The sequence below is a fragment of the Rattus norvegicus genome, chromosome 6 (assembly GCF_021556685.1).
Source record: "Rattus norvegicus strain SHRSP/BbbUtx chromosome 6, alternate assembly SHRSP_T2T, whole genome shotgun sequence".
NCBI lineage: Eukaryota > Metazoa > Chordata > Mammalia > Rodentia > Muridae > Rattus > Rattus norvegicus.
The window spans coordinates 54,016,794-54,043,407 of NC_141539.1; the positions used below are offsets into that span (position 1 = coordinate 54,016,794).

Genomic DNA, 26,614 nt, shown 5'->3' on the forward strand with positions numbered 1-26,614 from the left:
AGTGTATCTAAATTAACAAAATCAGAAATGAAAAGGGAGACATTAACAACAGAATCTGAAGAAATTTAAAAAAAATCAGATCCCACCACAAAAGCCTATATTCAATAAAATTGGAAAATCTGGAAGAAATGGACAACTTTCTAGACAGATACCAAGTACCAAAGTTAAATCAGGAACAAATAAACCATCTAAACAACCCCATAACTCCTAAAGAAATAGAAGCTGTTATTAAAAGTCTCCCAACCAAAAAGAGTCCAGGTCCAGATGGGTTCAGTGTAGAATTCTATCAGACCTTCATAGAAGACTTCATACCAATACTATCCAAACTATTCCACAAAATTGAAACAGACGGAGCACTACCAAATTCCTTCTATGAAGCCACAATTACTCTTATACCAAAACCACACAAAGACCCAACAAAGAGAGAGAACTTAGGACCAATTTCCCTTATGAATATTGACACAAAAATACTCAATGAAATTCTTGCAAACCGAATCCAAGAACGCATCAAAATGATCATCCATCATGATCAAGTAGGCTTAATCCCAGGGATGCAGGGATGGTTCAATATATGGAAATCCATCAATGTAATCCACTATATAAACAAACTCAAAGATAAGAACCACATGATCATTTCATTAGATGCTGAGAAAGCATTTGACAAAATTCAACACCCCTTCATGATAAAAGTCCTGGAAAGATCAGGAATTCAAGGCCCATATGTAAACATAGCAAAAAGGAACATACAGCAAACCAGTAGCTTACATCAACCTAAATGGAGAGAAACTTGAAGCAATCCCACTAAAATCAGTGACTAGACAAGGATGCCCACTCTCTCCCTACTTATTTCCAAGTCCTAGCCAGAGCAAGTACTCCAAGTCCTAACCAGACAGCAAAAGGAGGTCAAATGGATACAAATTGGAAGGGAAGAAATCAAAATATCACTATTTGCAGATGATATGATAGTGTACTTAAGTGACCCCAAGTTCCACCAGAGAACTACTAAAGCTGATAAACAACTTCAGCAAAGTGTCGGGGTATAAAATTAACTCAAACAAATCAGTAGCCTTCCTCGACTCAAAGGATAAACAGGCTGAGAAAGAACTTACGGAAATGACACCCTTCACAATAGTCTCAAATAATATAAAATATCTTGGTGTGATGTTAACCAAGCAAGTGAAAGATCTATATGACAAGAACTTCAAGTCTCTGAAGAAAGAAATTGAGGAAGATCTCAGAAGATGGAAAGATCTTCCATGCTCATGGATTGGCAGGATTAATATAGTTAAGATGGCCATTTTGCCAAAAGCAATCTACAGGTTCAAAGTAATCCCCATCAAAATTCCTACTCAAATCTTTATAAAGTTAGAAAGAGCAATTTGCAAATTCATTTTGGAATAACAAAAAACCCAGGATAGGAAAAACTATACTCAGCAATAAAAGAACTTGGGGGGAAATCACCATCCCTGACTTCAAGCAGTATTACAGAGCAATAGTCATAAAAACTGTATGGTATTGGTACAGAGACAGGCAGATAGATCAGTGGAACAGAATTGAAGACCCAGAAATGAACCCACACACCTATGGTCACTTGATCTTTGACAAAGGAGCTAAAACCACCCAATGGAAGAAAGATAGCATTTTCAGCAAACGGTGCTGGTTCAACTGGAGGTCAGCATGTAGAAGAATGCAAATCAATCCATTCTTATCACCATGTACAAAGCTTAAATCTAAGTGGATCAAGGACCTCCTCATCAAACCAGATACACTCAAACTAATAGAAGGAAAAGTGGGGAAGAGTCTCGAACACATGAGCACTGGGGAAAATTTCCTAAACAAAACACCAGAGTTGGGGATTTAGCTCAGTGGTAGAGCGCTTGCCTAGCAAGTGCAAGGCCCTAGGTTCGGTCCCCAGCTCCGGAAAAACAAAAAAAAAACCAGAAAAACAAAACAAAACAAAACAAAACAAAACAAACAAACAAAAACACACCAATGACTCATGCTCTAAGATCAAGAATCGACAAATGGGACCTCATAAAACTGCAAAGCTTCTGTAAGGCAAAAGACACTGTGTCATTAGGACAAAATGACAACCAACAGATTGAGAAAGGAATTTTACCTATCCTACATCTGATAGAGGGCTAATATCCAAAATATACAAAGAACTCAAGAAGTTTGACTCAGAGAGCCAAATAACCCTATTAAAAAATGGGGTACAGAGCTAAACAAAACATTCTCAGCTGAGGATTATCAAATGGCCAAAAAGCACCTAAAGAAATGTTCAACATCCTTAATCATCAGAGAAATGCAAATCAAAACAATGCTGAGATTCCACCTCACACCAGTCAGAATGGCTAAGATCAAAAACTCAGGTTGACAGCAGATGCTGGCAAGGATGTAGAGAAAGAGGAACACTCCTCCATTGTTGGTGGGATTGCAGACTGGTACAACCATTCTGGAAATCAGTCTGGAGGTTCCTCAGAAAATTGGACATTGCACTACCTGAGGACCCACCTATACCTCTCCTGGGCATATACCCAAAAGATGCTCCAACATACAACAAAGACACGTGCTCCACTATGTTCACAGCAGCCTTATTTATAATAGCCAGAAGCTGGAAAGAACCCAGATGCCCTTCAACAGAGGAATGAATTCAAGGGAAGAAATCAAAATATCACTATTTGCAGATGATATGATAGTGTACTTAAGTGACCCCAAGAGTTCACTGTGTGGTACATCTACATAATGGAGTACTACTCAGCTATCAAAAACAGTGACTTCATGAAATCCATAGCCAAGTATATGGAACTAGAAAATATCATCTTGAGTGAAGTAACCCAATCACAGAAAAACACACTTTGTATGCACTCTTTGATAAGTGTATATTACCCAAAAAGCTCAAATTACCCAAGATGCAATCCACAGACCACAGGAAGCTCAAGAATGATGACCAAAATGCAGATGCTCCTACTCCTTCTTAAAAGGAGAAAAAATATCCATAGAAAGGGACATGGAAGCAAAGTTTAGAGCAGTGACTCAAGGAATGGCCATTCAGAGCCTGACACACATGTGGCCCATATATATACAGTCACCAAAACTAGATAAGATTGATGAAGCTAAAAAATGCGTGCTGAAATGGACCGGATATAATCTCTCCTGAGAGACACAACCAGAGCATGTCAAATACAGAGGCGAATGCAAGCAGCAAACCACTGAACTGAGAACAGGACCCCCTTGGGGGGAATTAAAGGAAGTATTGAAAGAGTTGAAGGAGCTTTCAACCCCATAAGAACAACAATGCCAACCAACCAGAGCTTCCAGGGACTAAACCGCTAACGAAAGACTATACATGGACTGACCCAGGGCTCCAACTGCATATGTAGCAGAGAATAGCCTTGTTGGGGCACCAGGGGAAGGGGAAGCCTTTGGTCCTGCCAAGGTTGGACCCCCAGTGAAGGGAAATATGGGGGATGTATAAGGGGAATACCCATGTGGGAGAGGGAGAGGGGAGGGAATGGGGACTTATGGTCAGGAAACCAGGAAGGGGAATAACGTTTGAAATGTAAGTAAAGAAATATATCTAATAAAAAAATTAAAAAAAAAAAAGATCCAGCCCTGGAAAATGGAAAATATTCTCTTAGTTAAGGTTCCCTCTTCCAAAATGACATTAACTTGTGTCAAGTTGACATAAACTATCTAGCATACCTTTTTTGTTTTCTCAGTGAATGAGAGATAAAAATGAATACTTTTTAAATTTTGAACTCCTACTTTTCTTTGACATTGTCCCCCAGAAAAAGACCAATCTCTCTCTGTTAGAGCCTTAGTCTACAACCCAACAGGCCCCCTCCATACCCTAACACCCACCCCTCCACACTCCAACATCCACCCTTCCTCACCCCAACACCACCCTTCCCTCCATTTCCTTTTTTTCTCTTTTCTTCCAGGTGTTTAGTGTGAAGAATGTGGTCTTAGATTCTATGGCAATCCAAGAATATGGGGAGCACCCTGCCAGCCCTGTGTCTGCAACAACATAGATATAACAGACCCAGAATCCTGCAGCCGGTAATGGGAATGTCTCACATGTCTGCATTAAACTCAAGGCCGAAGCTGCCAGTCCTGCGAACCAGGTGACTTTGGATCTGCCCTCAATCAGACCTGCAAAAGTAAGTCCACAAAGCTCCCAAGGAGGACACAGTTGCTAGTTGGCAGTTTGTGAATGCGGTGTTAGCTGTCCCAGGCTGCTTTCATTTGGGAGGATCCTTGCTAGCAAAAGCAGCACCCACTAAGAGAGAAGGTTGTTGAGTGAAAATTGTCAGCAGAAGAGGGGTGGGTGTAGCAGCTGGTCTAGGTGCTGGGGGGCAGTGCTCACTAGGTGTAGCAGCTGGTCTCAGGTGCTGGTGGGCAGTGCTCCCCAGCATTGCATTTTGTGACTGTTTCTTTGACCATGATAGTCATTGTTAACGTGAAGATTCCTGGGCTGTACTCTGTGCACACTGAATCAGAATCCCCAGCATCTGTAAAACACTCATGAACAGATTTTTATATAGGAATATGAGCAGTGCTGCTGTGAAAGGCAAAGGTCTAATAAGTAAAGGGTAAAGGAGGGAAGTGCTAAGATCCAGGGGAATGTTTCCAGTGCTTCAGTTTACCCACACTAATTTAGAAAGACTTTTTATTTCAGATTATTTAAATTTTGGAAAAGAGTTTCAGAGAAATGTAAGTCATCACCCCCCAAAGCTTCAGAAGCTTAGGCTGATTCATGTGAGACTGATGTTTGGGAAGATCAAAGCCGATTGGAGGTTTGCACCAGCGAGGATGCCTCAAAGCCTATGCTGCCCAGAGAGTTTCTGGGCTGGGTCCTTCAAAGAACTCATAAGAGATCTGTCCAAAGCCTTTTCCACAATTCCTTAAGTGCCAGTGTTACAGAATCTACCTCTAACCACGGTTTTATTACTTCAGGTGTTCCTTCTGGAGTGAGTGTCACTGCACATCCCCTGGGTGGGGAAGTTTGCCTTTGTGACCCTGTCACCGGAGCATGTCCTCATCTGACACATGCCACAGACTTTGTCTGTGACCATTGCACTGATGGATACTGGAATCTGATCCCTGGGAGGTGAGTCAGTAATGTGACTATGACTCACCCTCTCAAGGTAGCCTCTGTGACTAGGCAAGGCACTTTGGAACTTTCTAGTATACTGGGAATAAGAATGGACGGTGAAGCATGGTTTTCAAGTTTATGGATGGTATATTTATTTACTTGCTGTTGAGGGTCAGTGGTTCTAAACTTGACTCCCCTTAAACAAGACAGAGTTGGTATTTATTTTCCCAATAATCAAAGGCCCAAAAAAAGAGACCGAGAGCTTCAGGGCAAAGCTTTGCCTACCACAGTTTTCTCTGGACCTCTCTAAGCCTGAGAAGTCAGGCTCCACACACGGTGAAAGCCAAACACAAGCCACCCCCCCCACACACACACACACACTATCTCGCACACACAGTCCCAGGTAAGATCCAAAGAACAATTACTAATCAGAAACTATAATCAATAAATAGGTGACTCCAGATACATGAGGCCATTTTTAAATGGTGTGGCCATCACCGGTGGCAATCATTAGGCTACCTTCTCCAGACCAGCACGGATGACTCCTAAAGAGAATGGGCTATGATTCACTACTCAATGCACACTTAGTGTTACCCACAGCCCCAGTAATAGTCGACCAGACAAGAGGCACAGAAAAATGTTAAATACTGTAAAATTACCCACTCGTGGGAAAGCTGTTTAGTAGTTTTGTTTCCTCTTTCTTCCCCCCCTTAATAAATGTATTTTCTCAAATAATTTTCATGTGGAAAGAGATGGGGAGAAGACAAATACGACAATATAATATTTTGCAAAAAGTCAACTCAATGGTGTAGGAACGCAGGTTTATTGAAATCAAAACCCTGATTTAAGAAACTGGAGTCTTAAACAGGTTTGGAGTTGCATGCCTAGAATCCCAGGAGAGTGAAGCAGGACGAACTGGAAGCTAGCCTGGGCTATAAAATGGGGCCTGGTGTCCAAAACAAATAAATACACACATACAACTTCCAGAGCCGTTTCCATTAGTAAGCATGAGAATGATCTCTAACTTCAATTCCACTGTTGAACTTGTTACCCAAAGGTAAACTCTTATGTAAGTAAATTTCTTAAGATGGGATTTCCCTATGTAGTCCAAGCTGGCCTGGAACTTGCAGTCTTCCTACCATGGGCCCCTGGATGCCAGGGTTGCAGGAATGCACCACCGTGCTCTGATAAAAATGACTCATCTATACAGAATGTGTTTGCCCTTCCCTTGCTTCTGCTCCAACCCTCTCTAACCAACCCACACAAATACACCATGCCCCCTTTGCAAAAGCACAAACTCTTTAAATAATAAAACATATCGTGAGATTATAAAGATAGTACAAAGAAAATGTCTACCACACCCACTTGCCCCTATTCTTAGCATCTTATATCGGCTGGTATATTTGTCACAATAATAACCCAACATTAATATAGTATCATTAACTACACTTCATAATCTTCTTGGAATGCTCTGTTTTTTACCCAGAGCTCTTTACAAGAGGTTACCAAGTCTCTTTAGCCTCCTCCTGCCTTTCCTCACTTTTCAAAACTGTCACAGGTTTTAGAATATCTGTCGAATGTGCTTCACTTCACAAAAGATTTTTCTCATTAGCCTGGGGTTCTGGGATGTGAGAAGATGACCAGGGACCCACCTCATCACATAAGACTAACATGACTAATCCCAGACTGTGAATCACGGTCGCTTTATAGAAGTGTCTGTCAGGTTTTCTATGCTATACAGTTACTCTTTTCCCCACTCCATACTGCACTTTTAGAAAGGGGCATCACCATGCACATCCCACACTTACAAGTAAGGAGTCTTTATCAACCTCCGTGAAGGTGTCATATCCCACAAATGACTGGGCTTATTCTGTATTAGAAATTTGTCCATTGTCCCCATTTATTCAAAAGAATATATGTGTTTGAATATATACTTGAATATATATTTGAATAAATGGGGACTACAGACACATAGTGATATATATCAGAATGAATTCATGGGTGTTTTACTATCCTACTCATAATGGCCCAACACTATTTTGTTGTTGAAATGATTTAGGCTTTAGCCATAGTATATTCTTTTAGTTAGGGTTTATACCTATTTCATACTCAAGGTATCCTCTCCGTTTATAGTCAGAGCAAAATATTCTGGACTCATACATCTCCTGCCCCACTTTTAGACAGAGCTCTAACAAACGTTGGTTCCTTTATTGGAGAACGATGTTATAAACCAAGGTGTGTGTCCTAGGTGTTCACACCCATCTGACACGTTCCCCTGTTCTCTCTATACCTACAGCCACCGACCACGGAATAGACAGATTGGCCCCCACACAAATAGTTGGCTTCTTAACTCATGTAAAACTTCTACCATCTATGATATCACTGTCTGGCCGGCTTCTTGGACCTCTGGGAAAGCATATTTGTAGTAGCCTGCAACATACAGTTCAATCATGGAGGCCAAGAACAGCTTATGACCTCGAAGTTCAGCTACCATTAATTTAATTAAAATCCCTTCACTACAGGCTACTTTGAGTTGTTTGGTCCATGAGGGAATCCCTTGAGGAAGGTTGCTTTCTACGGTCAGGAAACACTTTCATTTGAGTACAGAGAAGACTTATGGCTAACTACATTCCCAGCTGTTTAAATAACTTCGGATAAGTATTTCCATGTCAGCCAGGAGGTGGTCTCCAGTGCATTCCCACAGAGAGATCCAGCTGTGCTGTCCCATATTTTGGTCAACAGTTTAGGTGGGGTTAGAGAAACAAGTTTCTCAGATTTTCAGATGCTGCAAAACTGTAAGCTAATATGTTAAAGACAGAACACAGGGCCAGATAGCCTAACAGGCGCTAGTGTAGGCAGGAAGCAACGAGAAATGTTAACGGGGTAAAAGCAAAGTTGTGTAACTAGGCATTTAAAATCATTTGCATAAGGGTGAGAGTAATCACTTGGCACCAGCTCGTGTGAAAATAGCTGGAGATTTTCACTGTGGGAAGTTGCAAGTGAGCCAGCAGTGCCTAGGGCTGCCAGAGACGTGAAGCCCGCCCAGGCTGGAGTAGAGGGCCTCCCTCCTGTGATCAGCTTCAGGACCATCACCAACACTGGCTGCACACGCTGTACAACTCCGGGATCATTATTGTCATCTCTGAACAACAGAGCATTTTTGCACTCTTTTAAAGTTTCATGTAAGCTTTCATCTGCATGGTTACAGGGTATACAGTGATGTTTTGGTGCATAGTTAATGATCAAAATCAGGGTGAGAAGCCTATCTATACATCAGTCTTTCATGTTGAAAAGCATTCAAAAGCCTCACTTGTAGCCATTTTAAAATGGCTAATAGGTCACCTTTACCCATGGTCATCCTACTGTGTTATAAACTACACTAGACCTTCCTCCTCCTATCCTGCTGTGCTTTTGTATTCTATCCTTCCCTCCCTCTCCCTCCCCTGGCAGACACTATTATACACTGCGTTCCTCTAAGATGGACACTTTACTACTACATGTAAATGAGGACATGGAAATTTTCCTTTCTTCTAAATACAGCACCGTTAACATAAACTTTCTAAAGGATGTGTCTAAAAGAAGACAACCTGAATACTGAGTAAAACTGCTCGATCGCATCCTAAGGGCCTAAACCAATGGTTCTCAACCTCCCTGACGCTGTGACCTTTAATACAGTTCCTCGCATTGTGGAGCCCCCAAACACAGCGTTATTTCATTGCTACTTCACAACAGTAATTTTGCTACTATCACAAATCATATAATGTAAATATCTGAGATGCAGGGCATCTGATATGCCACCCCTAAGGGGATCTCGACCCACAGGTTGAGGACCACTGGCCTAAAGTAATTAGAATGGATGTCCCACAGCACAGAAGTGGAGGCAAGCAAAATTGGTTGGGGAATCAGGAGATGGCCTATTTTTTGCAACTCCACAAGAAAGGGTTTGGGGTGATGGGAACCAGTTCCAAGGAAGCAAACTGAGTGCAAGGACAGGAAAGTACTACTCCATAATCAAGAGCGGCCATCATTACCACACACCTCAGGAGTAACAACTTCCTGTCATCCCCTCTACTGGTGCAGACACCAGTGGGAACTCCAAGGGTGCAGAGAAGGTTGGTAAATGGAGTCATTTTATGAGCCTAGCTACCCGAGCGCTGGAAGTGCACTTACAGAGCTGGTGAGTAAGCATACTTGGTCAAATACAGTCTAAGATTCCTGCAAGCAGCCTGTGTTTGGCTTTCCTCTCATTTTCTCCAGCCTTTTCAGTCTTCAGAAGAGACTCAAGAACACAAATGGGAAGGTACAAGACCATTCATCCTCCTGTCAAAAGCAGGAATACGGCAAAGCGACCAATTATAAAGTAGAACAAAACTCTGATCCAGCTGATGAAGTTACACGGTGTATCCTACGTTGGTAACATTATTGCCAGAGTGCCTGATGAATGCTAGACCACATCTTTGTTTGGCCGGTGCCCCTCTGTCAGTTCCGGGGGAACTCCCATCACTGTGGAGTTAAAGAACGTGGCCAGTTTCCCAATGCATGCTTTGTTTCCATTTACATCTGTGTATGTTCCCAAGCCCCGGGGCCACCTGTCCCTGAACAGCTGGAAACAGGCGGTATGGTGGAGAACACTAAGCCAAAACACATTAATTTATGATTCTGATACTTCCAGGGGTGGCTGCTGACCGTGGGAATCACCCTCCTTCCGACTTTTGCTCAACTCTGTGCTCCAACTCACCAGAGAAAATTATTTCCTATGAAAATGCACTGCATGTTGTATTCTTTGGTTTTGGTTTTGTTTAGGCCATAAAAACTTGTCAATTCAAAAAAAAAAAAAAAAAAACTTGTCAATTCATCATTCACCACCCACAACTGTTCTCACAGCTTACGTCGGGTCATAGCAGGACACTCTACGGTGTGGAAAACTATCAGAGCAATCCATCTGGAAGATGCATTTGTAAGTGAATGCTGAAAACACAGGTGCAGTCATTCAGATGCACCATGCTACGTGCACACACACATACAACCCCCACAAGTTTCTTTTATTTGATTCTTTTTTTTTAAAGCAATGTGCACTTAGAAGGTACACATGGCCTAATTCTAGTTATGAAAACAATGTAGTCATAATCATATAAAAAGACCTTTTTCTTACATGAAAACTATTAGCCTGGGTTAAATATTAGCCTTTATTAAAAATTTCTCTGAATTATTGCAATGGGTCAGACATCTAGGGTGGTCATGACTGATTAGAGCCAAATATCTACTATTTGGAAGCTTGTGGAGGAAAACGGAAGCAGGACGTCTGGGTTTATGACATTGTTACTTATGATTGGACAGATGTTCACAGAATGCCTGCCACGTAGTGCGGATGCTACATGGAGATCCTCTGTCCTCTTGGATTTGAGATCCACACCTTTCAGCCATGTGTGAGTTCCATTTGCAGGATTCAAAGCAGCCGTGCTCAGTCCATCACTCTGCAGTAAGGAAAGCATTCAACATCTACGCTGCCCAACAAAGAAATCACTAGTTAGAGTATAGGTAGTACAGATGACGGGTGAAGCCTTTGATCTTAGGCATTCTGATTGCTGTGAGGTGGAATCTCAGGGTCCTTTTGACTTGCATTTCCCTAATGACTAAGGAGTTTCAACATTTCTTTAAGGTGCTCCTCGCCCATTAGAGACTCCTTTGATGAGAGTTCTGTGTTTAGCTCTGTACCCCATTTTTTAAATTGGGTTATTCGGTGTGGTGGTATCTAATTTCTTGAGTTCTTTATATATTTTGGATATCCACCCTCTCTCTGATGTAGGGGTGGTGTAGATCTTTTCCCATTCTGTAGGCTGTTGTTTTGATCTATTGAGGGTGTCTTTTGCCTTACGGAAGCCTCTCAGTTTCACGAGGTCCCATTTATTAATTGCTGATCTTAGTGCCTGAGCTGCCAGTGTTCTGTTCAGGCAGTTGCTCCTGTGCCATTGTGTTTAAGGCTATTCCCTACTTTGGCTCCTATCAGACTTAGTGTATCCGGTTTTATGTTCAAGTCTTTCTTCGATCTACTTGGACTTAAGTTTTGTGCGTGGGTGATGAATGTGGATCCGTTTGCTTTCTTTAACAGGCAGACATCCAGTTAGACCAGCACCATTTGTTGAAGATGCTTTCTTTTTTCCATTGTATAGTCTTGGCTTCTTTGTCCTTATGTGTGTGGGTTTATTTCTGGGAATTGGACTGCCTTATCTAGGCTCAATAGAAGATCATCTTATTGCAAATTGATATGTAGGCTGATATGCATGGGAGGCCTCCACTTGTCTGAGGAGATAGGGAGAGGGTGGTGTAGGGTGGGGAGACAAGAGGGAGGGAGGGGAAGCTGTGATCAGGATGTAAAGTCAATGAATTAATTTTAAAAAGCTAATGAGGGGTGGGAGTGTGCATTTCTGAATTTTCCTCATTTAACCTTAAATAGTCACCTAGGAGGCTAGTGAGACAGCTCAGTGGATATAGGTACCTCAGTAGATGGAGCCTAACAGCCTGACTTTGATACCCAGAGACCACATAGTAGGAGATAATTGACTCACACAGTGGTCCCCTGACTTCCACATGTGTACCATATCACATGTGTACACACAAATATTATGAAAAAAATGCAATACGGTTAGTGAGAACCATAGGTAGCACAAATTTGGTATCTGCATTGCTCCTAGAAGACATCATTCTTACATATCAATTTAAAATACACTTCCAAAGAAAGTCAGTGTAAAGAAGAATCAAACATGATGGGACTACAGATCAGGGTGACTCCTACATTGTCTCCTATCCAAGTGTGCGCTTCGGGCTAAAACCTTGTCACCCTGTCCTTGCTCTATTCCACTGCGTGTCCTTAAGTGTTTTCTCCGGGTCCCACTTAACTCATTTTTTCGCCGGAGAGATGACTCAGTGGTTAAGAGCACTGACTGCTCTTCCAGAGGTCATGAGTTCAAATCTCAGTACTCACATGGTGGTTGCTGAGATCTCATCTGTAATGAGATCTGATGCTCTCCTCTGGTGTATCTGAAGACAGCTACAGTGTACTTATAGATCATAAATAAATAAATAAATCTTCTAAAAGACTGGCTATTTTAAAACCAGGAGGGGAAGGAGGGTGAGACAGCCCAGTAGAAGGGCTTGCTGCCAACCTTGACGACCTGTGTTCAATCCCTGGAACACACATGGGAGGAAGAGGCAAAGAGCTGTGACTCCCACACGCTGTCTTCTGACTTCCACCTGGGCACTGTAGTGTACACATACACTCCCACTAAAAATTAATAAAATTATTAACAACCAGGAAGAAGGGGTTGGGGTGATATAATACTTGTCTAGCATGCAAGGAGAAAAAGGGTTTCTTGAGGCCTGGGAAGAGTCTCAAGACCCCAAACTGTACATTTGTGTTTTTGTTTTTGTTTTGTTTTTTGTTTTTTGTTTTTTTTTGGGGGGGGAGCTGGGGACCGAACCCAGGGCCTTGCGCTTCCTAGGTAAGCGCTCTACCACTGAGCTAAATCCCCAGCCGCAAGGAGAAAAAAATGAAGGATGTTGGCTCTTATAGATCAAAGTCTGTTATCCTCTTTCCTTGTGCCCTCTGACATTTAAATAATCTTCCTTCAGGCAAACACTTCATTTGTTAGTGAAGCTGGGGGAGACTTAGCAAATGCTTGGCTTGGACTACAGAGCCCACTGTGTTCCTGGGTAAGAGCCGTTGTGGGCAGAGCTTGACCTGCATCTGTGGTGTGGTGTAACACTGTTCCAAAGTGTTCCATGGAGACCCATGGACCCATCGGCATGTTCCATGACATCCAGCGGAGCCTAGAGTGTTAGGCAGTTTTATTTGCAATTCACATTATTGACTGTAATCTCGGGGATCATTTCTGTAATTCATAATTGGCATTATTTGTATGCAACCTATGCAACGCCTTTTAAATCATAGACATGTCTACTACAGTGACTCCAATGGCCTCAGCTGGTAATTTCTAATCTTTTAGACTTGCAACAACATGAATGGCTCTGTCTTGACCAGAAACCTGCTCAAATGAAGTGCTGTGTAACACAGACATTTTCTTTTATTAGATCAGAGACAAAGCTCCTTCTCCCATCTCCTAAAGAACAAAGTAATCATGTAGAATGAAAAACAGCAAGAGACAGCACCCCCAAGCAGGATTTTCAGTGTGGCCATAGGATTTCTTAGTCCTGCTGTGATGGCCACTATTAAATTCACAGGCCTCATTCATGCCAATAAAGACCCACGTGCACACTCACAATAAAAGCTGCATTTAATTTTTCCGTTAGAAACCATGAGTTGACTTTCTGACAGAACGGAGAGAGGTGGGTTGTATTTTAATGATCTTGCACACATCTTTGAAATCATATTGTTTTTAAATTGTTGCCTTGGAAACATGGATTGGGGAGAATCCCAGGGGAGGGGGGAAGGGTTGATTTTTAAGCTAGGAACAAATAGATTGGTTAACATTCTCTTGCTTCTTCACTTTTCCTTTCTAGCAAGTGACAACAAGGAAGGAGCCCAGAGGCCTGTATGTGACCCAGACCCTGGCATGTGCCATTGCCTGGAGGGTGTCATCGGCCATAGATGTGATTTAGGCACCGGGGTCATGGCCAGGAATTCCCTGCTTGTCTTTAATGTCAACTGTGCTTTGATCACTGGGACCATATGTGTCTTCCTTCTCCAAGGCAGTGCAAGGGTTAATTGGGCTGTCTGCTAGCAGGGAAGATAAAAGAGACCCAGTCTGACTGTGAGGTGGAGTTCAAAGATCTCAGAGAACCACAGAGAAGATTTTTGAAACAACCTGTTCTCTGAATTGTCGAAAGTCAGAAAAATGTGAAAGTCTGTGTGGTAAGATTTATACTCAAGGAAAAGAGAAGCCAACTCCAGGTTGACCTCTGACTACTGCTGGACTTTCACATCCTTCGCCTTCAACTTAGAAATTGTTGGCTGTGAGAATTGATCATTGCTCAGCTGATAACCAGGCTTTCCCTTTTGCTTGTGTATGTGGTCTGGGTTCAGTTTACAAATATGTGTGCATGTTTCTGTGACAGACAGATATTGACACGTGTGCGGGTATGCAAGCGTACACGTACGTGTGCGTGTGGAAGACAGAGATTGACTTCAGATGGTTTTTGCTATGCTCTCCACGTTAAAGGAGACAAGGTTTCTTGCTGAACCCAGAGTTTGCCCATTTGAGAAGTCTCGCTAGCCATCTTGACCCAGGGGTCTCCTGATATTAGAAATAAGGCAAACTGCCACACCCATTTAGCTTCTGTATTGATAACTGGAGATCCAAACCCCACTCTTGAGTGTAAACGACAAGCACGTTTTCTCCTGAGCCATCTCTGGGGATCCATAAGTGGGCTTTTAATTGAGTTTGTTGTTTCTTCTTGCCCAGTTAAGATTATATCTAATTTTTTTCCATATGCTACTAAATTTTATAAAAGCACAGCTATAAGAAAGTAAGTGGTGGGGACTGGTAGTGTAGCTGTGGTATTGTGCTTCCGAGAATGAACAAGGCCATGTCTTAAGCCTCGGCACTCTAAAGACAGTAAAAAATTAAAAATAGGTTTACTGAGAAGCCCAAACCCAGCAGAGCTGAAAGTCATGTCACTGATATTTACAGCCATTATACTCTGAAGACACACCATTTTACCTATGACATGGGAAACTAGGCATATAGTACTTTCTAATACAAATGGTATATTTTCAATGATGCATTCAAGAAAATTTTGCCAAATCTTCCTATATTCTTCATTTATTTAGAAGCTACGCACTATTTGTCGCGGTATACCAAGGATGGCCGTTCCTTCAGAACGCAATGTCATTTTTATCATCTAATATCAAACTCATTTCTAATTCGTCAGTTGTCTCTCAAGATTATGTTGGATGCTCTGAGCCAGGGGCTCAGTAAATGGGTCAGCCCACAGGTCAAATCCAGCCCAGCACACGCTTTTGTGGATGAAGTTCTAGGGAAATGCAACCGTGCTACAGTGTGACAGCCCCGGGTGGATGCTCTCTCTGTAGTAGCTGAGTTGCCAAGTGGTGACAGACACTAGGAACCCTGCAGCAAACTTTGCCTTTGCCAACCCGATCCAAGCAAAAACTAATATGACGTGTATATTTTCTCCTTCACAGAGAAGGAGTCTACCAAAACTGCCCCCCCCAGACATCTCCTCTTTTCAAAAATAAATAAATAAATAAATGCTTGAATTAAGAAACAACACAGTTGTAAACATAAGCCAAACATTATCAACAGGAAAATAGCCTTGAAATATATGGTACCCACAATAGCAGTAAATTAGTTAAACTCCTATTGGGTCTCACCTGCACACCTGCTCAAGAGCTCTCTGGATTTGCAAATGAAACACACACACACACACCAGCTAATTTTGATATGCCTTGACTAACTCAATGGCTGGGGGCTTCTAAACCTCCCCACAACTAGCAAACCCTCCTCTCTGGTATTCCTGAATAAACATCTTTTAAAATCTATATTTCATCTCTACCACCCCAGACTCAATGGCTGCTAGGGCCACTTTCCTGGATTCTTACATGCTGGCAGACCTTTGAGTTTCATCTTCCTGCTTCCTGGTCGTGAAGATTCTCCACTTCCTCTTCCCTTCCTTGCCTGTTCACAATCTAAAAGTCCCACATCCATCTTTCTGCTCAGCCATTGACTGTACAACAATTCTTTATTATCAGTCAAAGCCAACTGTGGGAAGGGACCCTCAGGTCTGGAAGCTCAACTTTTTTGGGACCCAAAATAAGACAGAGCATTAGAACCAATTCCCAACAGCTTGCTTAAAAGTTATACAACAAAAAGAAACAGCCTACCTACATAGCTGAGGCCCATTACATGGTAAACCCATCAACAGGGCCTAGGGAGATCACATGGCTATATAGAGAGAATACATATATCTCTCCACCCTCTAACTATTACCCTGCAGAAGTGGGGCCCTGCATAACCAGGTTGCCCTTCCTTTCAAGACATTTACATTTTCATGAAAATAGCCACCACTGAGAAGTAGAGAAGCTACTTGGTATCACTTGGAAATCACAGTGTGGCCCAAGGAAAACACACTTGAGAGTGAACTCTAGGCTGCCCCCTGGTTATAGCTATTAGGAAGATGTCAAAGTGGCACCAAGAAAGCAGAATGAGCTACAGAGACATTGTGAACAAGAAGACTACAGGACGCTGAGCAGAGCCTAAGAGGACAGCAAGAGGAAAGGCCCCATGAACCAGAGGCGATAAGAAAATGGTAACTGCCAAGTGGATCCAACTGTAGGGAGCGGCTAAAGATGGCGCCGACATCCGGTGGTCGTTTGTGGTAAACACCTACAGCGCATGTGTTGGCAGACCCCCAGCACCTACAAGGCCAGGGTGATATTCATGCTAAATAGGTTATTTCATGCTCCACCAATCCCTAGAGGACAAATTTACAGCCACAGCCTGTCTTGTATATAAGGCAAGTGCCTTTGTTCCTTGGGGTCCCCGTATCATCAATAAGGTGTTCCTGCAATAAAGGCTGATTGAGAAGGATCCAACAGTGTTGCGTCTTCCTTGCCGGTCGAGGTGGGCGAGACATCCAACCACAGGCCTAGGTCAGACAGCATGCAGAAGCTCCAGTGCAGCATGGCAGCCACCCAAACATCTCCCATTCCCAGCCTTCCCTTGTTGCCCCAGAAAACAGACTCCTGTCTTCTTCACCACCATTCACCAAGGCCTCAGCAGGGCACACAGAACTTTTTCCCATCCACGTGATTGTTTCCCAGGGTCAGCTCTAACTCTGAGCTCTTTGCTAGATGAACTGACAAGGACGATCAGGTCAGGGAAGTGAGGGTTCCCTGAGCTGAAATGTAGCGGTCAAGGCACCATGGTGTAATCTACCCACTACCTGTGTGGCCTCAAACAAACAATGTCCCCAACTTTAGTTTCTTCCTCAGGAGGAAGGAAGCCTCTGCTTCACAGGATTCTTGCTCAAGACCAGCCACTAAGCATGGTCCCTGGCACAGAGAAAGCACTCAGGATGGCTGGAGAGATGGCTCAGTGGTTAAAAAAAGTGACTGTTCTTCCAGAGGTCCTGAGTTCAATTCCCAGCAACCACATGGTGGCTCACAACCATCTGTAATGGGATCTGCTGCCCTCTTCTGGTGTGTCTGAAGACAGCTACAGTGTGCTCACAAACATAAATAAGTTTTTTTTTTTTTTTAAAGAAGAAAGTGCGGAGGAGCATAAGTGGTCACAATAGCTGTAGCTGCTTTTATTGTTAGTATTGTTAGCCTGAAGAAGTACAGGCTTGAAAGTAGGAGAATGAAGAAAAAAGTCTGTGGAAGAGAAGAAAATCCAGGACGCATCGTTTAATGTTCAGAGTGCCCCAGCTGCACTGCTAAATTGTCCGTGTATTGTTCCCATCAGAAAGAGAGCATCCATTACCCACCTGAGCTGAAGGAACATGCTGAACCCAGTCAAGAGAAGTGTGTGGGGTTGCGGGTGTCTTAGTCAGGGTTTCTATTCCTGCACAAGCATCATGACCAAGAAGAAAGTTGGGGAGGAAAGGGTTTATTCAGCTTACACTTCCACATTGCTGTTCATCAACCAAAGGAAGTCAGGACTGGAACTCAAGCAGGTCAGGAAGCAGGAGCTGATGCAGAGGCCATGGAGGGATGTTACTTACTGGCTTGCTTCCCCTGGCTTGCTCAGCTTGCTCTCTTATAGAACCCAAGAACCTGCAATGGTCTGGGCCCTACCCCATTGATCACTAAGTGAGAAAGTGTCTTACAGCTAGAACTCATGGAGGCATTTCCTCAAAGAAGCCTCCTTTCTCTGTAGTAACTTCAGCTTGTGTCAACTTGACACACAAAACCAGCCAGCCCAAGGGGGAAAGAACTAGTGTCTGCTCAGTTAGGAGACTTCCTTGCCATACATGGAAATTAAAAGACTGCACAGCAGTAGCACTAAGGACACCAAGGCAGATGGCCATTGTTACTGGGGCTTCCCCCAAGACAGCCAAGCCCATGGACCGGTAGAGGGAGCAGAGATAAACCACTCTGGAGATGGTTTTAGAGAACAGCATTTGCTGTATCACCTGTGAACAAGTGCTTACGTAATGGAAGCCTAACGACCTTGATTAATCAGCACACTATCTCAGATTGGACGGTGGGCCAGGAAGAAGCAGGTTAATGGAGACATGGAGAGTGCAGACGCAGGCCAGCTACTGGCTGCTTGCACTACATCAGAATTCAATGTTCTGACTTCTGGGGCACAGTGTGTGTGCTTCTTATTTAGAACCGTGATGTGCCAAGTGGGCTGGCAGCCAGGCCATGCCTGTGTTTTCACCTACAGCAGATGTCGTCTGGCTGAAGAACTGCTTTTACCCGAGGCTGAGTCCAGTATTGTGTCTTAGCAGGCATTGAAAACCAAATAGAGAAATCTTTTAGATTTGGTCTAAATGAACCATGTCTACATACATACTTTAAGATGCATGTGTTTATTCTGCTAGGATGTATATATGTGCATTCTGGCTATAGCTTGAATATGTGATAAAATACTCCAGGCAGCCAAAGGAAGAAAAAAAGGGATGGGCCATTAACAGAATCATAAACACAGATGAAGAATTATGTGGAGAGGGTCCCTCCTAATTGAGGACACCTGACAATGAGGATCATTTTGTGGCATTTGTTTTCACTGATGCATCAAACTTAACGGCATGTACCCTCATTTTCCCCATTGGAAATCAAATCATGCTGCTAAGTGGGCAACTAAAAACCGTGCACGGATTTCAACATCTGAAAGAAACTTGTCAAGAATGAGGAATGAAACAGACTTCTTGCTTGAAGACCTTCAGGAGGAAACTGATGTGCAATCCAGCATCTTTAACGCAAGCACCGTGAGTAAGAGCAAAACATGCTTTCAGCTCCTTATGGTCTAGGGTGTCATCCACTCCTGCTAGTAAGACTTTATGGGTGCAGCTTCCAACATTCCTAAGAGAAACCATCTTCCAGTGAACTCCTTGTTCCTCTGGTGTTTACTGGCTTTCTCTCTCTTCCAAAATGATCCCTGAGTCTCAAGTACAAGAGTTGTGTTTAGATTGTGTTGGGAACTGGGATCCACAACTCTGCATTTTGATTGGTTGTGGTTGAGAGAAATTTCTCTGATGACGAGTGAGGACTATTCTTACAACTGAAGGCCAGCAGCTAAGAGCCTCAGATGAGGGAGAGCATTGTCTCTCAGGGCCTGAGTTGCCTCACTAACGTGATCTTCTCCAGCTGCATCCATCTGCCGGCACGGTTAATGAATTCATTTTTCTCGACAGCTGAACAGCATTCCATAGTGCGTGTTACCACTTTTTCACTGTCCGTTCATCGATGGGGGACAAATAAGTTGTTTCTCAGGCTACTGTGGCCAGAGCAGCGATAAATGTGGCTGGGTGATGATCTGTGGAGTAAGCTGTTGAGTCCTTTCGGCAGAAGCCAAAGATCAGTGTAACTGGGCCTTATGGGAGATTTCTTTTTAGATTTTTCGAGGATTCTCCACACTGATCTGCAGAAAGGCTGGGCAGTTTGCAGTACCACGAGCAGTGGACGAGACCTCCCTCCAGCACTTGGCGTTGCGTGTTTTGCTGATCCTTGCCATTCTGACTGAGGTAAAACAAAGTCTTAAAGTTGTTTTGATTTTCATGTCCCTAATGACAATGAGGGACAATGAACATTTTTTGAGATATTTCTAACACAGTTTTTTCTTCTTTTGACAATACTCTGCTCAGGTCCCAGTCCCTTTCTTGGAATGGGTCATTGGTGGTTTTGACTCTGGTTTTTGAGTTCTTTATATCTCCTGGATATTAATTTTTATTTAGACATGTAGCTGAGAGATTCACACTCTATGGCTTCCTTTCCACTTAGTTGTTTCTTTAGCGGTGCAGAAGCTTTTTAGTTTTACAAAGTTATAGTTACCAATTCTTGAACTTAATTCTTCAAATGGAGTCCTATTTTAAAAGTTCTTTCCCATACCAATATCTGTCACATTCCACTCCCTGGCCCCCATAGGTTTGCTCAAACACATGAGTCTATGAGTCTATGGGGGCCATACCTAAGCGTAATGCAAAACACATATAGTTCAACTTCAAAAATCCCCATAGTCTATCACAGTCTCATCAATATTTAAAACTCAAAAGTTCAAAATCTCTTCTTAACTGTAATCTCAATAAGATCAAGAAGCAGATCATATACTTCCAACATATTATGGCACAGGATATACATTACAAAATGCCATAGTGAGGGAATACTGGACCAAAGCAAGACCAGAAACAAGCTGGGCAAACTCCAAACTCTGCATCTCCATGTCTGACCCTGATGACTGCAACACACTTCTCTTGGGCTGACCCCGCCCCCTGTTAGCAGCTTTCCTCGACAAGTATCCCATGGCTCTGGCATCTCTAACATCTTGGAATCTCCAAGGGAGATCAACTTCACAGATTCTTGTTCCAGTGTCTGGGCTCCTCTAAGGGCTTGCGTCACTTGGAGCTCTGCCCTCTGGAGCACTCTAAGCTCTGTGGTTGACTCCACTCCACTGTTGCTGCTGTTCTTGGTGGTCATCCCATAGTAAGGGCATCTCCAATTTGATGAAGTCTTCTACTACAACTAGGCCTCTCATGGGCTCCCTTTATGGTGCCAAGCCTCAACTTCTTTGCATAACCCTTTCATCCTGAGCCTTCAACTGCAACTCAGGCTGTACCTTCACCAATGACCTTCCCTCCCCTCTCTCAGGGTCAAGGTTCAGCTGCTCTCCATGACCCCTTCATGCCTTCAAAACCAGTACCACCTGGGTGATTCTTACACATTACCAAGTTCAGCTGCAGCACAAGACACAATCTTGGCTATCTCTGGAACACAGCTTCTTTGTGCTTTCAGAAAATACTTCCTAGAAGATTTCACTTCAGTGATACTGGTCTGTTCTTAATCACTGCTAATTTCTTAGCTCCAGCTAACCAGCATCAACTATCCCAATAGTCCCCTCTATTCCTGACTCTAAAGCCAGAGCCACTTGGCTGAAGCTGCTGAGCTCTGCTGCTTGCTGGAGTTGGAACATGGCCTCCTTGTTCTATTACATTGTCATCAGCTTTCTGTTTTCCAACTCCTTCACTGCCTAAGCTTAGCTGTCCTAGAATTTGCTCTGAATATTGACCTTGAACTCCAAGATCTGCATGAGATTAAAGGCATGTACCACCATACCTAGACCTAAGCTTTTCATTATAGTTCTTAATCAAATTGAAACTGAGAACAGCCATCACAATCCATCACTTGTCAGTTTGACACATAATCATGTCTTCTTATATCCAAGTGAAAACAATAACCAGGTCACAATAACACCCAACATGATATAACTCTCCCTCATACAACTGCAAATGCATGCTTAGCTGGGCGGGATCTTGCCCCAAGGTCAACAGTCCTTTAATCTCTTTATCCTTGAACACAGGATTCAGTTTGGTTCTGATTCCTGGTGTCTCTTTATTCTTTGAATCAAGAATATTCTTTCTAAATTGGCTACACTTGATCAAAATGTTCTTCATGAGAGTAAAACACAGCACAGAGTCTAAACTGGGTTGCTTTGAGACCTCCTATCATCAAGGCGGGAAACACAGCAGCATCCAGGGAGGCATGGTGCTGGAGGAGCTGAGAGTTCTACATCTTGTTCTGAAGGCAGCCAGGAGAAGGCATCTTCAGGCAGCTAGGAAGAAGTTGTCTTTCTTCTGCAATGGGTGGAGCCTGAGCATAGGAGGAGACCTCCAAAGCCCATCCCCACAGTATCACACTTCCTCCAACAAGGTCACACCTCCTAACAGTAGCACTCTCTATGGACCAAACATATTTCAAACCACTACCCTCCCTGAAGTCATTCTTCACAGAAATAGAAAAAAATAATAATAAAAAAAATTTATACGGAACCACAAAAGACTCAGCATAGACAAAACAGTCCTCAGCAAAAAGACAATGATGGAGAGATTACATCCCAGATCTTAAGATATATTATAAAAGCATGGTATTAAAAATAACATGATACTGGCACCAAAACAGCTGTGCACACCAATGGAACAACATTGAAAATATTGAAACATGAATACACATTCTTCCAGACACTTGATACATGACAAAAATGCCAAAAACATAAGCTAGAGAAAAGAGAGGGGATCTTCAACAAATGGTGCTGACAAAACTGGGCGTCCACAAGCAGAAGAATGAAACATCTTAACTTCTTAAACAATAGGAAGCCTAGATAACATTTGCCCCAAATAACAAATAAAAATAACAATGTCTGGTACTAAACAAATAGTAACACCCAAACTAATCTAATGCTAAATCCTGCAAGGAGTGGTCAATAACAGTAATTCTAGTTGTCTGGATGGGAAGCCAACTCGGTCACAAAGAGCTTGGCTAGCATATGCAAGATTCTGGGTTCAATTCCCAGCATTGGAAAAATAATTTAGAGAGACTCTAATGTGCCCACAAGCAATGAAAAGGCTTCGATTCTCTGCTTTCTGAGCAGAAGCTGCCCCAATTCCAGCAACCACTTCCAGAAACCACAAACGCAAACGCAGAAAAGAGCTAAGCACACCATTTCCCATAAGAACCTTGCTGCAACTGGAGTCACACAGCATTCTGGAAATCATTAATGCATAGTGTATAGTTCTCAAAACTGAATTTAAGCAACATGAAAGCCAAGGCTAAGTTGGAGGAGAAATGGAAGTCTGGAGAAATTCTTGATTAGCTCATGTGTTTAAGGTGACCTCCGTTGCTGCCAAGTGAGGCAGATGGAGTTTGTTTATGCATACCCTGCTGAGTTGGGTAAAGGGGAAAAGACACAAACCCATGTTGAGACTTAACTATGGGCTGCTCTGCCTTACTATACATTTCTCTTTCAAAGAGAAAAAAATGTATTAAATAGCAATTTAAAATGCCCTTTCCCCTAAAGGAATACCTAAACCAGTAAAATAGATTCTTCCAATGATCTTTTACCAGTGATCAGTAAATAACAGAGCCAAGCATTTACTGGCTCCTGACATGACATTCACTGAAAGAACTCAAGGTCCATCTGAGGTTAACCAAACCAAACGGAGTAAGGTGATGCTGCCCCATACTAATTCTATCCAGCTTGCAGTCCATCAGCGATTCCTAAGACTTCTTTAAGACGCTTAGTGCTGGGCAGTAGAAATGGGTGAGGAGTACAGTGAGTGCCTGTTCTTCCATTATTCCTGCCATGGGAGAGGTGGGAGGTGGAACATGGCGCATGGTGTTAACTACTTCTTTGGAAGCACAGTTGTAAGTCAAGCGTTCTGGCTGTGCTAGGAAAGAGTACAGGGACAAGATAGCAATAGACTAGGGACAGATGGAAGGGAGAGAAATTTGCAAACAAATGAAATCAGAAAATAATCTCAAGCAATAGGAACATGTTTTTGTTAGTCTGTTTTCCTGATCCATGCAAAACACAATGTACTTTAAAAATGACAGTGTAGGGGTCAGGGGCTTAAAACATAGAGCACAGATGCCTCACTCGTGAATTATGGTTCTACAGAAAATAAAGCTCAGGTCCCTGGAGTTCTAGCTCCTAAGCTAAGAAGTTACAGTTTAAAAAATTCTAGTGAATCTTTTAAAGTCCAAATTTATTGAAAAATCAGATACTGTCTATTCTTGCCTGATATGCAAAGATATTAACAGTAAAGGAGGAAACTGTTAGAAAACATTTATGATTTATTTTGATTTCATGTGTATGAGTATTTTCTGTGTGTGTGTTGTGTGTGGTGTGTGTGTGTGTGTGTGTGTGTGTGTGTGTGTGTGTGTGTGTGTATACCATGTGCATCATGGTACCCACAAAGATCAGGAGATGGTGTCACATCCACTGGAACTGTCTTACAAGCAGGCTGTGAGCTGCTATGTGGGTGCTGGGAACAGAACCTCTGGGGAAACAAAAGGAAAACCAAAAATAATAACAACAAACAGGTCATCTGTAAAAGCAGCAGGAGCTCTTAACTCACTTTGCATTCTCATGTGGCATGCACATGAGTTTGCATGCGTGTGTTACATACGCATGAGTGTGTATGGAGGCCAAAAACAAAAACCAAAACAATCTTGCTGTTACTCCTCCAAACAGCCTCCATCTTGCTTTCTCAAGTAGTTGATTTGTATGTAGCCTACTAAATATTCTAGACAGGCTAGTCAGAGGGCCTCCTGTCTCCACCTTCCCAGCACCAGGATGAGATGTGTATGCTACTCCGCCCAACTTTCACTGGGTCCTGGGAATCAAACTCAGGTCACCATGCTTGTATGGCAAGCACTTTATAGACTGAGCTAGCTCCACAGACTAACAATTAAGGTGGTGGTGGTGGTGGTGGTGGTGGTGGTGATGGTAGTGGTAGTTGTGGTGGTGGTGGTAGTGGTAGTGTTGGTAGTGGTGGTGTGGTGTTGATAATGTATGGTGTGTGTCTGCCTGCAGAGGTTAGAAGAAGGTACCAGACCCCCTGAAGTTGGAGTTATAGCAATTGCGAGCTTCCCAATGTAGGTGCTGGGAACTGAACTTTGATCCTCTGGAAGAGAAGAAAATATTCGTAACCACTGATCCATCTCTCCAGCTCCTCAACATGCTTTAAAGTATTTAAATGCTTGGCAGTGGTGAGGCATGTGTTTCATCCCTGTACCAGGGAGGCAGAGGCAGGCAGATTTCTGTGAGTTTGAGGCCAGCCTGATTTATAGAATGAGATCTAGGACAGCCAGGGTTACACAAGAAACCCTGTCTCAAAAGAAATCTTATCGCTGAATCTGTAATAATTTGAAATTATTTACTGTATTTTCTGGTTATGTTTACAAATGAGCATCATTTTTAATCACTTAGATTTCTGTAAAGTTTTAAGGTCTCAAGTTTTTTGCAGTGATGCTGTCAAACTCAGAGCCTCACAGAAGCCAGGCAAGGGCTCTGTTCCTGGGCCACACCTCCAGGCCTCCTTTAGGCTTTCAATATGGACTGTATTCTTTGGTTTTGAAAACGCAGTGATGAAATATTGCTGTTTCAACAGTATGCTTAGAACAAATTCAAGGGTTGACTCTTCAGCGTATGATGTTGTTTTGTAAATCTCAAACAATAAAAATGAACAATTGCTTAAAAGAAAATTTTAGGGAATAGAAGTCAACTCTCAAGCAAAAAGCAAATGTATACACGGTAAATCAGTCTTATACTAAGAAAGAGATAGAAAGCCAAGTGTGGAAATGGGGTAAGACCACAGCCAAGACACACACACACACACACACACACACACACACACACACACATACACACTCACTCAGAGAGAAGGAAGGGGCGGGGTGGGGGAAGAGAAAGGGAGGAAAGAAAATACCTACTCCTGACTCCAGATTGTAATGAGCCAATCTGGAAACTATCCCCACAATACTAAATGTTGAAATTTTTATTTAGAAGATAATCAGTTTTGTATTTCTAACTATCCTGGCCTTCGAATGTACTTTTCCCTTGCTTCAGAAATCCATGCAGAGCCCCTACTGTGTGTCAGATGTAGATCTAGAACCTGGGCCCCTACTGTGTGTCAGATCTAGTTGGAAATCCTAGCAGAGCAAAACTCCATCTTAGACCTCAGTGGTTAAGAGCCCTCAATTTCTTGATATATTTAAATGATTCTTCTTCTCTTTCTCAAGAACAAGACTTTTCACAATGTTGAAAGGAGCCCTGACTGCTGCTAGGTTCTTCTCATTAAGTAGATCATGACGTAGAGGCTGTCAGTGTTCAGAGATAACGTCACAGTAACAGAATCGGATTAATCAGCACATGTAAGTCAGAAGCTGGGAAAGAATGAGAGCAAGAATGCCCTACTGGCAAAATGATAGCCTATTCTCCTGATTAGAAGGCAGAACAGTGCCAGAGTCTCAGGAATCTGATGAGACAGAGGATGGAGTGCAGAAATGTTTGCAAAGTGAAGTAATTCAGTTTATGCCCCCAGCTCTCCTATCTCTCTCTCTCTCTCTCTCTCTCTCTCTCTCTCTCTCTCTCTCTCTCTCTCTCTCTCTCCCCCTCTCCTCTCTATGTCTGTCTCTCTATCTCTCTGTCTCTCTCCTCTGTCTGCCTCTTTCTATCTATCTGTCTCTGTATCTATCTGTCTGTCTCTTCCTATCTCTGTCTCTGTCTGTCTGTATGTCTCTGCCTTTCTGTCTGCCTGCCTGTCTCTGTGTCTGTCTCTATCTGTCTGTCTCTCTGTTTCTCTCTATCTCTCTCTGTCTCTGTCTCTGTTTCTCTATCTGTCTCTGCCTATGTCTCTCTGCCTCTCTCCTGTCTCTGTAGCTGTCTGTCTCTCTCCTCTCTGTCTGTGTCTCTGTCTCTCTGTCTCTGTCTGTCTCTCTATCTCTGTTTCTCTATGTCCTTCTGTCTCTGTCTCTGTTTCTCTATCTCTGTCTATGTCTCTCTGCCTCTGTATCTGTCTCTCTCCTCTCTGTCTGTGTGT

General features: G+C 42.9%; 1 pseudogene; it reads left to right on the top strand.

The window, feature by feature from the left end:
- Window positions 1-26,614, top strand: part of Lamb2-ps1 (laminin subunit beta 2, pseudogene 1) — a 114,615-nt pseudogene that overhangs the window by 67,558 nt on the left and 20,443 nt on the right.